A 12,061-nucleotide genomic window follows, 5' to 3' on the forward strand; every position below is an offset into this window, starting at 1 on the left:
AAATCTACTAATGGGAAAAAGGATTCTCATCTAAAATACAGACACAAGTGAAATTAAATAACTGAAAGTCGACTTCGTATGACTGATACACTAAATATTAAAAATTTATAGCAACTGGAAATAATATATCACAATGTCAGGATTTATCTGGCAAACAGTCAGCTCCCCGCGTGACAAAAACCATTACTACCTTGCAAGGCATTTCTAACCTATTGGTTGACAGAGTCAAAAAACTAGAATGTGGGACTAATACAGACTCTACACACAAGATAGAGCATAAGAAACGATGCATTAGGAAGTAGAGAAGAGAGAGCTCTTACAGGGTAAAAAAACTACTCCCCAAGTTGACTATTAGGCTCAAATCAGTCTTTGGAATGAAATATGTGGCAAGTTTCGCTTTAACTTTTTTCACTGTCAACATCTACCTGACATTTTATTGTACAGACTCAAGGAGCTTATATTACATTTATAACTGTTAATTCAAAATAAGCCACCAACTAATTTTGTTAAACAATTCATTTTTTAATCTAAAAAGCTAAGAGTTTCAAAAGTAAAGAAAATTAATAGGCCATTCAATTTATAACTAACTTGTTAAAAAAATAAATAAATAAAGCTTAGCAACAAATGTGTCTGTCCTGACTTTGTGACTATTTTCTATTTTACTTTTTCTACATTACATGCTGGAGGACATGTCTCATGTGGCAATACAATAATTACCATTAACATTATCATCGTTAGCAGGAAAACGAGGAGCAGCAACAGCTACTTGCTGAGCTCCACTGGGTGCCAAGACCCAAGTGCTCTAAGTGCTGGAAACACTTTATTAATTCTCAGACAAACCCCAAGAAGATGAAATAAAGAGACTATAAAATTTGCAAGATTATTATGGAATGTTACATTCTATGGTATTCCATTTTCCTTTAAAAATAACACTTACTGCATTTTTTTCCTAGTTTTGAAAGTAAGACACTTTAAACTCATAGGAAATGGAGAAAATCCCCTCTAATTCCACCGTCCAGAGATAACCACCATTAATGTTTTTATGTATAGCCTGCCCGTCTTTTTCTATTTTAGATGCAATTTCTGGGAATCTTGCATCCTTCCAGTTTGAGTGAGGGAAGTGTTACGGACTGGATGTTTGGGTGCCTCCAAAATTCCCATGTCGAAGCCCTAACCCCTAATATGATGGTGTTTGGAAATGAGGCCTTTAGGAGGTAACCAAGGTTAGAGGGAGTCATTAGAATGGGGTCCTTATGATGGGATGAGTGCTCTCAGTAGCAGAGACACTAGAAAGCTTGTTCTCTCTCTCTCTCTCTCTCTCTCTCTCTCTCCCCCCCCCCATGTGAGAACATAGTGAGACAGTGGCCATCTGCCAGCCAGAAAAAGAACTCTCATCAGAACCCGATCATGCTGGCATGGCAGCCTGATTTTGGACTTTCAGCCTCTAGAACTTTGAAAAAATAAATTTCTGTTTTCGAAGCCACCCAGTCTGTGGTAATTTTGTTATGACAGCCCAAGCTGACAAATGTAGAGTCATATTCCATGACTCATGTGTTCTGAGCTATGAGAACTCTGCAGATAAAAAGAGCAGCAGTAACAAAAAGGCTGGAAAGAGAAGTTCTACAAGTTCCTAAGAGCTTTCCTAAGTAAAGGAGAGTCATTTTAAATCACCATTATTATCTGACTATAAAACTGAGACATGCTCATTATAAAAAAAAAAAAAGAGAAGCTATTTAGATAAGATAGTTTTGATTGTCCACAATCCCATCACCCAAATATACCCATTGCTAACATTTTTATTTATACCTGTGAAAGCTTTAAGACTATATTTAGAATACAGGAGAAGATAGATATCAATATGATGTAGATTTCCTCTCGTTATTGAGATACAAGTTGGCTACTGATGAGATTTACAAATATCTAAGTACAATATTTATAAGAGTTTACTGGAAGTTAAGTATGAAAGGAAGGGCCAACATCTCTGCTTTTCCTACATAAAAACCTCTGGAATCTCAGACACATGTCTAAGGTAACCACATTTGCATGTATATGTATGTATGTATGCATGCATAAATGTGTGTGTGTGTGTGTGTGTGTGTATACACTGCTTTACATTTTGTAGGCCTCACATCTTATACCTTACTTTTTGGTTAGCACTTGGTAGAATTTCAGGTCTCAGCTATGTAAGCAAGGGGAGCTTTCCCCACAGTCAACTCTGGATGCTTTAGTTAGTGACTGCCATCTTCTAAATGGGTTAGAAGGAGCTTCATACTGGAATGTAAAATATCACATACTGCTAAAGAAAGATCAGAACTGAGTTAAGATAGAAAGTTTCTTAACATAGAAAACCCTCTTGCCCTATAAACATCTGAGTTAAAATTTCACCAAGTGGTGAAACACATTTTGAAAATTGTATTTTTACCTTTTACTAATTTTCTTAATTTAACCAACAGCTTTCCTTTTCCTCACAATCTTTTTTTTACTTTAGCCATAGTTGTCCCAAAATAGAAGAAGGAAGAGAAGAAGGAAGAGGATGAAGATGAAGAGGAAAGAAAAGAGAAATGGGTGTTGTGGAAGTCACTTTAATAAAGGTTTATTTTTCTGCCCTTAATAATACTTCTGTTCTTACATAAGAAGTCAATAAAAGAGTAATAGAACTCATACTTGAAATCATGAGCATACAGAAAAGGAGATAGGAGAATATCATTAAGATCTAGAGAAAGGAACAGATACAAAATACATAGATATATTAGGGGATGTACTGATTGTGCCCAAGAAGATATTCAAAATGCTGAACCAGAGCAAGACAAGAGGAGACATAAGCATGAAAAATAAAAGCAAATTAAACAACTGCTATGATCACAACTTCTCAACTGCCTCAGTTTCAGGAATACAGGGAGAACTTTTTTTTTTTCCTCTCTTTTAAAAACCTCTAAAACTAGACAAATGACCAAAAACTTATTTATATTTAAAGAGGACTAAGGAAGGAAACTAGTTCACAAATCCTGATATGGCTCAATGTGGTATATGGGTGCTGCTTTTCAGAATAGATACTAAATGCACACGCTCAGTAACTCTAAACACTGATCTAGAATAAAGAGAAAAAAATTAAATGAAGACATAGGCTGTAGCAACTTGAAAAGTAAAGTTTTAGAAGGTAAAGGAACACTTTACTCCTGATTACCAGAGATTTCTTCATCTGAACATCTTTAAATATTATTTATTAATGATATTTTTAATCTATGTAGTGATTTTCCAATACTCATCTTGATTATGCTTCACAAATAAGCAAAAGCTCTCGAAACATAGTTGTGGGCCTTCTTAGAGATGGGGAAAATGAAATACAACACAGAACAGCTTTCCCCCAAAGTCCACAGAATCCAAACGCTCTGTAAAAAGGGGGTTTCAGGGTCAAGTAAATTTGAGAAATGCTTATTGGGGATTCCCAATGCCTATTAGCATCAATGGTCCTGGGAAGTCCTACAGCGAGTACTCTGCTTAACGCGATTTTTCTTAATATTATTCCCCTGGAAGTCAATTCTTGGGGGGAAAAAATAGGACTTTAATTATCATGTTAAGCTCCGGGTTTTATATGAAAGTGAAGAATCAAAACAATAATTTGGATTCTTCAAGGGAAAACTTGCCCTGACTACACCCAATTTAAAATAATCGGGGGCTTAAATATCCAAATCACTTTGTCAGCTTCTGTTACTCCAAAGTGGTTTACTGAGAGCCTGCTCTGAACTCGGCGCAGGGAGAGCACATTAAGACTCCTATGATCCTGGAACTCCTCATTTCATGTCTCACGTGACATTTTTCAAATACTCTTGAGATAGGACAACCATGAAACTGTGCTTTTATACTACATTTTGGTTGAAGACTGTAAGACTGTTGGGGGAAAGTCTCAGGAGGAAAAATAAATAAATGAAATGTGTTTGCTTCATTCCCCATTAGTTAGAAAAAATATATCTGAATTGAATATCTCTTTCAAATTATTTATTCCCAAATATTCATAAAATACTTGTAAAAGTTCTATACATATATTGCAGATCATAACTCCTACTTAAAGATTCATCCCCAAGACTATTTTACACTTATTATCCAAAAGATGCAAAAATAGGTATTTGATAGGAAACTAATAAATAAACTACTGGAATTGACCTCTTAGTAGCAAACTACCCAATGGGCACACCCTGCAGAGTCGTCAATCAGCCACGACTATTAGTAACACCAGTCCATGAGTGCAAGGACTCCAGCAATGAGAAGAAAAGTCAGGTGGGAACACTGAAATAAGTTTATCTCTGTTTTATCTTTTTTTCAAAAATAATCTCTGGATTTTTCTACGACATGTCTGCTACAGTTGATAGTAAACACAGACATGGGGAGTTCTCTCCTTCATTCAACATATATACTGAGCATCTGTTGGGTACCAGTCACTTTGCCAGGTTGTGTGAGATACCGGGCAGATCTCAACAAGATTCATGGGCATTCTTCTCTCTCTCACATGGAGGACAGTCTAGATCCTTGTTCCTCAAAATGTTGTCCACAGACCAGCACCAGTGACATAGCCTGAGAGATTTTTAGAAATGCAGAATCTCAGGCCCCCACCCAGAACTACTGAATATGAATGGGCATTTTCACAGGTGAAGTGGGCATTCTAAATGATTGCAGGTGTCCAGCAGATCTAAGGGGCAAGACTGACCAGTGCAGAAGAGACCAGGACAACTTCACTGCCCAAGTATATTGAGAAAAATATGAACCTACTCTCAACAGCTACCCAACTTGGCGTATGTGTACAGCAACCCTGGGAGTAAACTTTCGGCAGCATCACTGCCAGCCAGGATGCCATTATTACCCTTTCTATGTTTGTCAAACATGATATTCCCCTTAAACAGCAAGAACCAGATTTCAATTCTTCTCTAGGAACTGTGAACACTGAAATGGAGAGTGGGTGGAACACCAAAAAAGCAATATCATTTAGTCACAAAAAGTAACAATTATGTTCTTGCTGAGTGTCACAATGTGCTTTCCTTTCAAATACAGTAAGAATTACTGGTTTCATTTTAATATCAGGCCAAAAAAGAAAACACCAACAGTTTTTACAAAGCATGAAACTCACCGTGATCACATATCGGTCTAACGGCCGTTGATCAACAAACTTAGGGCCAATTTGGTTTAAAGAAGAAGACGTGATCTAATGTTCAGGAAACATCCCTACATAATTATATTACACTTTATTTAGAATAAAATTCTAGACTATTATTACTGGATACCACAGGGGCTCTTGAAGCCTTAACTTTTATAAATCATCTCGTTGTCGTTGCAAACATAACTGAGCAGCCCTTGCTCTTAGGCTTTCTGAGTAATGCCCTGCCTTTGGAAGGATTTACTGTGTGGGATTAACCACGGTTATGTGAGCCCAAGTTAAGCACACCAGAAAAAGTTGACTTGGGCGTAAGCCACGTTAGGATGAAAAACAAAAAATCAAAACCTCGTCTTCTTGGGCCTTATCAACCTATATAAAGATGATGACCGAAATTAGAAGATGACAGGGGACATGCTAGTTTTTGGTGGTGGTGCTTTTGTGCTGGTCTGTTTGTTCAGATGGTACCTAATTCTTTCTAGCAAAATGTACAAAAGCACAGAATCAGGTTGGACTAGTTCAAATTAAAAGCAATTAGGGTGCTTTGATGTTTCTTTTCATGGTTTCATTCTCCTCCTTCTGACTCATGATTCACGAAGCCCAGGCCTGGAAGCGTCCTTCTGTCGTGCTGTCTGTGCACAGTACAAATGACCCATGGGCAGAAGACGTGTCTCTAGAGGTTTGTGCTGGACACTATGTGAGCTCTGAGGTTTTGCTGTCCACATACAAATTTCTTGTTGTTGTTGACAGACTCAGGTCTAACAAAAAGAGCTAAAGATAAAACAATCCAGCTGACCCTTAGAGAGTCACAAACCTGCATGCAAATCCTTGCTCAGGCTTTTACAATTTGGGCAAGAGACTATGCCTCTCTGAGATAGGGCCATGCTCACGAGCACGTTAAGAAAATTACAAGTGATAGTAATGCATGCCAAGCCCCTATTATGGAACCTCCCCTGAAGAGTCAAGTTTGTCGTTATTATCATAAGCCCCTTTGCCAGCTCTGTGAGGTATGCATGTAGAAAAGAGTAGCTTCTATTTTTAGTCCATACTGTTTAACTTGGTGAGCATATCCCTAACCTTGGTAATCCTATAACCCAAGGTTGTTAGGAGAATTAAATGAGTGACATGTAAACCTTCCAGAAAAATAGTTAAGACACAGTAGAGGCTCTATAAAGATTACCTTCCTTCCTATTCCTGGAGGTAGCATATATCTGTTACTCTTCAGTCAATCTGCTCAGCTTTCTTTTCCTTTTAGGAACTACATCTCCCCAGTTCCCTGTAAGTTTAATGGATTTTTGATGTGTGACTGTGCCCTATGGCAAGTTCCATGGATCCTCTGGATACAATAACTGATTCAGGAATGAACTCATGATGCCATCAGGCCAGTTTTAAGGGACTGATATAAATACAGGGGCCTCTCCCTTTCTGAGTTTGTGTCTCTCCTTTTCTGAGTTTAGGAATGATAAAAAGTACAGGCCTGTGGCTGGTTGTGACCTTCTTTGAATCTATGTATTAAGAATCTGCCTAAATGATTGGGCCCTTATAATATAATTTGAATAGCCAGATACAGCTATATGTGAATCATCCACTTTCCAGAATACCAAAATACAACAGCTGAGTTTTGGTCATTCGTAACCACAACAGTATAATACACAAATGATAATGTGAAAGATAAAACCAAAATATAATTAGATGTAAATCTACAGAGAGAGAATTCAAAAATGGGTAAAGCCACCATAGCACAGTCAAGAATCTCTAGAAAGCACAGGCGCCTATTATAAGGTTTGGAGATGGATAAGAATAAGATTATAACAAAGAGGAAATTCTTTCCATCCAGAATTAATCATACACGCAAAGTCAAGAACACTCGGCCTGGTGTCCAGCACATAATATTTAATAATATGAGTTGAAAGAAGAAGAGAGTAAGTATGGCGTGTGTATCAATGAGGAGCACGAAGACAAAGCTGATTATAAAGTATGATCACTTGTAGTTGCAGAGGAGTTGGAAACGAAAGGAAAGTCAGGCTGAATGATAACCAGGCTTCAGAGTCAAGCCAGGAGTTTGTACGTGGGTCTGACGGGGAGTCATTTATAACTGATAAAAAGAGAAAGAAGGCAATAAAATGGCCTTTGGGAAGTTAATAATAAAAACAGAAGCCAAAATGGAAGTTGAGACAATAGAGATGACGGATCATCAGTCTAGTGGTGAAAGAAATCTCAGACATGGTTGAGAATCATGGATAGAGAAGGCACTGGAGGAATTGCCAAAAGAAAGACGGGTTAAAAAATAATGGAAGTCATGAAAAAGTCACAGAAAATAAGAGAGTGAAGCTTCAAAACGGAAGAGGAGTCAAAGAAAGGTTTGGAGACACTAAAGGCTAAAAAAATTAGGATGCCGTTGGTGACATGAGGGCAGTTTCAATGGAGTTATGTTATCATAATTGAAAACTGAACCCCAGTGTTTTAAATCCCATAGAGTGGGAGGTGATGGCTGAGTTTTTCAACAATCAGGGCAAACACCAACTAGAACATACACCACCTGGAGCCCTGGAACCTGGTCAGGGAAGCCCCTGCAGAGCCAGGGGTTAACTCTTTAGTTGCTGGATTTGGGGATCCCAGGGTAAGGACTTCAGTGTGTGTGTGTGTGTGTGGGGCGGGGGGTGCTCTGAGGTTTGGGGTAACCAGAGAAGTACTTCAATGTTTTAACAACCAATGTAGATGTACCTGTGCCTCTCAGCTGAATATCAGCCCTACATAAAAAAGCTGCTTCAATTAATCCTGAGAGCTTTCTACATCCCTAGTGCATGCAAGGGAGCACTGGCTAATCCAAAATAATGTCCATGTGCCCATGACATACACTAATCCAGAGGCTCTCTAGTGCCCGTCTGTGGACTAGGTGTATCAGAATCATCTAGGGAGTGAGTAAAAACTATTGACTTGGCCTCTCCCAAAAATATTCCATTTCAGGAGGGGCGGGTATGATACAAAAATCTGTATTTATTTGTAAGTTCCTCAGGTTGGGAAAAAGAGCACATCAAAAGATTTCTTTTTTATACATTCAAGGTGTGACCAAAAATTACAGTGAATACGTTTAAAAAATTATTGCAGCAAAAGACACATGCCATTAATCCCACTCAAAATACTCCCCCTCACTTCAAACACACTTATCCCATCATTCTTGCCACTTTCTAAAGCAGTTCTGGAAGTCCTCTTTCGTGAGTGTCTTTAGTTGTGCTGTTGTGGCTGCCTCGATGTCCTGAATCATTTTGACTTTGAGGAAGAGCCAGAAGTCACACGGTGCCAGATCCCGTAAATAAAGTGGATGAGGACACAGCGTAATGTTTTTATTTGACAGAAACTGCTGTACCAGAAGTGATGTGTGACGTGGAGCGTTGTCATGATGGAGGATGAAACCATTTGCCCATTTCTCAGGCTGTTTTCTACGTACATCATTTCTTAAACACTCATAAAGACTCTCACGAAAGAGGACTTCCAGAACTGCTTCAGAAAGTGGCAAGAAAGATGGCAGTATTTTGAGGGGGATCAATGGCAATGTGTCTTTTACTGTAATGAATTTTTTTATTTAAACATTCACCATATTTTTTTTAATCACTTTGTATGTTTTCTTCCTGTTAAAAATATAAATACATTTACATTATCTGAATACAGAACACAATAGCATGGGACAGAAGCAAACAATGTTTCTTCATTCCAGTGTTTAAAATGCAGTTCATAGCAACAGCTAATGTATTTTGATTACTCATGCAAGTATTATGCCAGAAAAATGTCATTTAATCTTTGCCCTAAGCCTATGAATTAAATGCTTATTTTACCCATTTTAAGGTCAGGAAACCTACAGAAGGTCAATAACTTGCCTAAGATTTTCCCTTTGTTGAAATAATTTTCTGGGCCCAAGGTGGAGCTGCTTCTGCCCAGGGTCCCACGTGAGCAAACCAAAATTTGCATAATGGTCAAGTCCCTTGAAATGCTCCTCTTGACCAGAAACAAGCGGTATATCTAGTAAGTCGCTCTCCGAGCACCAAGCCAACGCTAGGCTCTCTGCTTACTTCCTTGTTCCTTCTCACCCCAAGCAAGGTTGATTATATGGCCCTGGCCAACACGATAGTTCCTATTTTTTTCCTCCTTCTTTATTCTTCATCCTATAAAAGTTTCCTGCCTTTGGCCCCATTGTGCAGTTCTCCAAATGGAGACTGCCTGCTCCACGAAGCATTAAATCAAATGTGTTTGTATGCCCTAAGTTGTCTTCTTTAATCATTTCTTAACACCTTTAATAATCTGAAATGTTTCTCTCTACAAAGCTTTCCCTTGACTAGGACAGAGGAGGCCACCTTGCTGTCCCCACACCAACCTCAGGAGAAATGGGCAGCAGAGAAGGTGTGCACCGAGAAGCTGTGCTATTTGGGTGCTTTCTTCCCCACAGTACTTTTAGCCTTGACAGATCACAGAGCAAGGTCAAAAGAAAATAGGGAAAAGGTTGGGGCGAGAGGAAAGGGAGGAAGAAATTTCTGAAACTGCTTCCAGATGAGAGCGTAGTCTTCAGTGTGTGCAGCCGCGCTCCGTTCCTTAGCCTGGAGCAGACGTCCTCTTTCACATGCATATGAATACAAAGAGGGTTTGAATTCCCAGAGGTTCAATGAAATACTACTTTGCAATTTCAGGGCATCATAAAAAAGGACGGACATCTGACCACTATTCTCTTCCAGCGCTCTTTAGGAAAAGATTGGGTGAGGAAGCTCTCTTTGCTGGCCTTCTAGCAACCTGAACTTGCTCTTCCCATTCCTCTTAACCCACCTCCCTGAGGCCCCCAACAGCCCTGGTTTGGGGCCTCATTCTTCGGATTTCTAAAACATACCGCAAATCCTTCTATGTTCAACCAGTTTGTCTCACGGAAAAAACAACAGGCAGTGGAGGAATTCAGGCCACCCCAAGTCCCCAGCGTGGCCTGATGGATGTGGAAACTGGACCATGCCTTAGGGATGAGACATGTGACGGCCGGCACACTGTCATTACGGTAACTTGAAAGCGAAGTTCACAGGAGGCTGTGGTTGACTTCTCAACCCGGCTGGCGGGGGCGCACGCCAATAAGGAAATTGCAATCCCTAAATAAACAATAGGCTGGGAACCTGAGCACCAGCAAGGGAGAGGGCAGGGGCTGCTGGCCTGAGCAGCGCTGGCCAAGATGGAGCTAACAAAGCAGAGATTTAAACTTTGCAAGAACGTCATGTCAATTCAGACATCCCTGGTAGGACCTTGGGGACTCCAAATTCCCAGTTGCCAAGCCTCCAGACTTGGTAGAATTTTGAAAGTAGGACACTTAGTCTAGTCCCTTTATTTGCCAAATGAGAAGAGTGAGGGCCAGAGGGGACAAGCGCCCAACAGCCAGAAAGCTTAGTCCCTAGGTCATTTATTACGCCACTGGCCCACTGAGAGTTGCTATTTTTTACCCCCACTGGTTTCTCCTTTAAGATGCTTTTAACATCTTTCCACAAGCAAACTATGTGTGTATTCTGAGCTAATACTCTGCCTGAAGTACTTGTTAAATTCCTTCCCTTTGGTGGTGCTTGCCCAAATGTACCAACTGTTTTTTACAGGTAAAACTCAATTTCCAGACTGAAAGGGAAGAGATGGAGAAGCAAAGGATTCCTTTAGTATCTATTATGTGTCAGATTTTCCCAGGCCTTAATCCATTTTAATCCCCACCCAACCCTATGCAGGCTGGTATCATGATCCCATTTCATAGACGCAAAAGCTGGCGCTCAAAGAAGCAGGAAGCAACAGAGCCAATTGTCAATTTTCATAAATAATCTAACCTTCTCCCCTTTGGAGACTTCTCAGTTCAGCAAAAGAAAACAAGAATAGAAGAAATTGTGCATCTTTAAGCTTTTTGAAAGATGATTGTTCTTTTAACCAACTTATTGTTGTTTTTCCTGAATAATAATTCCTGATCATTCCTACCTAATAAATGTACATTACTGAAAACATGAAAATTTGGGGGGAAAAAAGTAGAGGATAAAGATCGTTTATAATCTCCCCATCCAAAATTAGTGTCAACATTTGGTACAATTTTTTTCTCAAGCTTTTATTCCACACTGATAAAATATAACCTCTTTACATATTAAAAATACTAAGTTTCTACTATAAATCTTAGATACACATCTCTTAGTTGGTTATTTTATAGTTTTGCTTTGATATTTTAAGTAATAAAAGTTATTGATCTTTTCTTTGTAATATATTTATTTTTAATAACAGTTTTATTTATATATATACATAATACACATACCATAAAATTCACCCTTTTAAAGTGTATATAATTCAGTGTATAAACCATCATCATTATCTAATTCCAGAATGTTTTCATCACCCAAAACCCTGTACCCATTAGTAGTCACTCCTTTTTCTCCCCTCTCCCTAGCTCCTGGCAACCACGAATCTACTTTCTGTCTCGATGGATAGTCCTATATTGGACATATCATATAAATGGAATTATATAATGTGTGGCCTTTTGCAACTGGCTCCTTTCACTTAGCATAATATTTTCAAGATTCATCCATGTTGTAGTATATATCAATGCTTCATTTCTTTTTATTGCCAAATAATATTCCATTGTATGGTATACCATATTGTGTTTATTCACAAGATAACGGACATTTGGATTGTTATAGCTTTTGGGCTATTGTGAATAATGATGATATGAGCATTTATGTACAGGGTTTTATGAATACACATGTTTTCAATTCAGTTGGATGTACACCTAGGAGAAGAATTGCTGGGTCACATGGTAACTCTATGTTTAACATACTGAGGAACAGCCAAATAGTTCAAATAGTTCAGTTCCAAAACAGACTGAACCATTTTACATTCTCATCATCAATACCTGAGGTTTCATTCAGTTTTTCC

General features: G+C 38.8%; 1 protein-coding gene across 16 annotated transcripts in view; it reads right to left on the reverse strand.

Annotated features, from left to right (window-relative positions):
* Positions 1 to 12,061, reverse strand: part of ERC2 (ELKS/RAB6-interacting/CAST family member 2) — a 918,423-nt gene that overhangs the window by 616,047 nt on the left and 290,315 nt on the right. The gene's annotated exons all lie outside the window — the stretch shown is intronic.

Source organism: Rhinolophus sinicus, linkage group LG10 (genome assembly GCF_036562045.2).
Source record: "Rhinolophus sinicus isolate RSC01 linkage group LG10, ASM3656204v1, whole genome shotgun sequence".
NCBI lineage: Eukaryota > Metazoa > Chordata > Mammalia > Chiroptera > Rhinolophidae > Rhinolophus > Rhinolophus sinicus.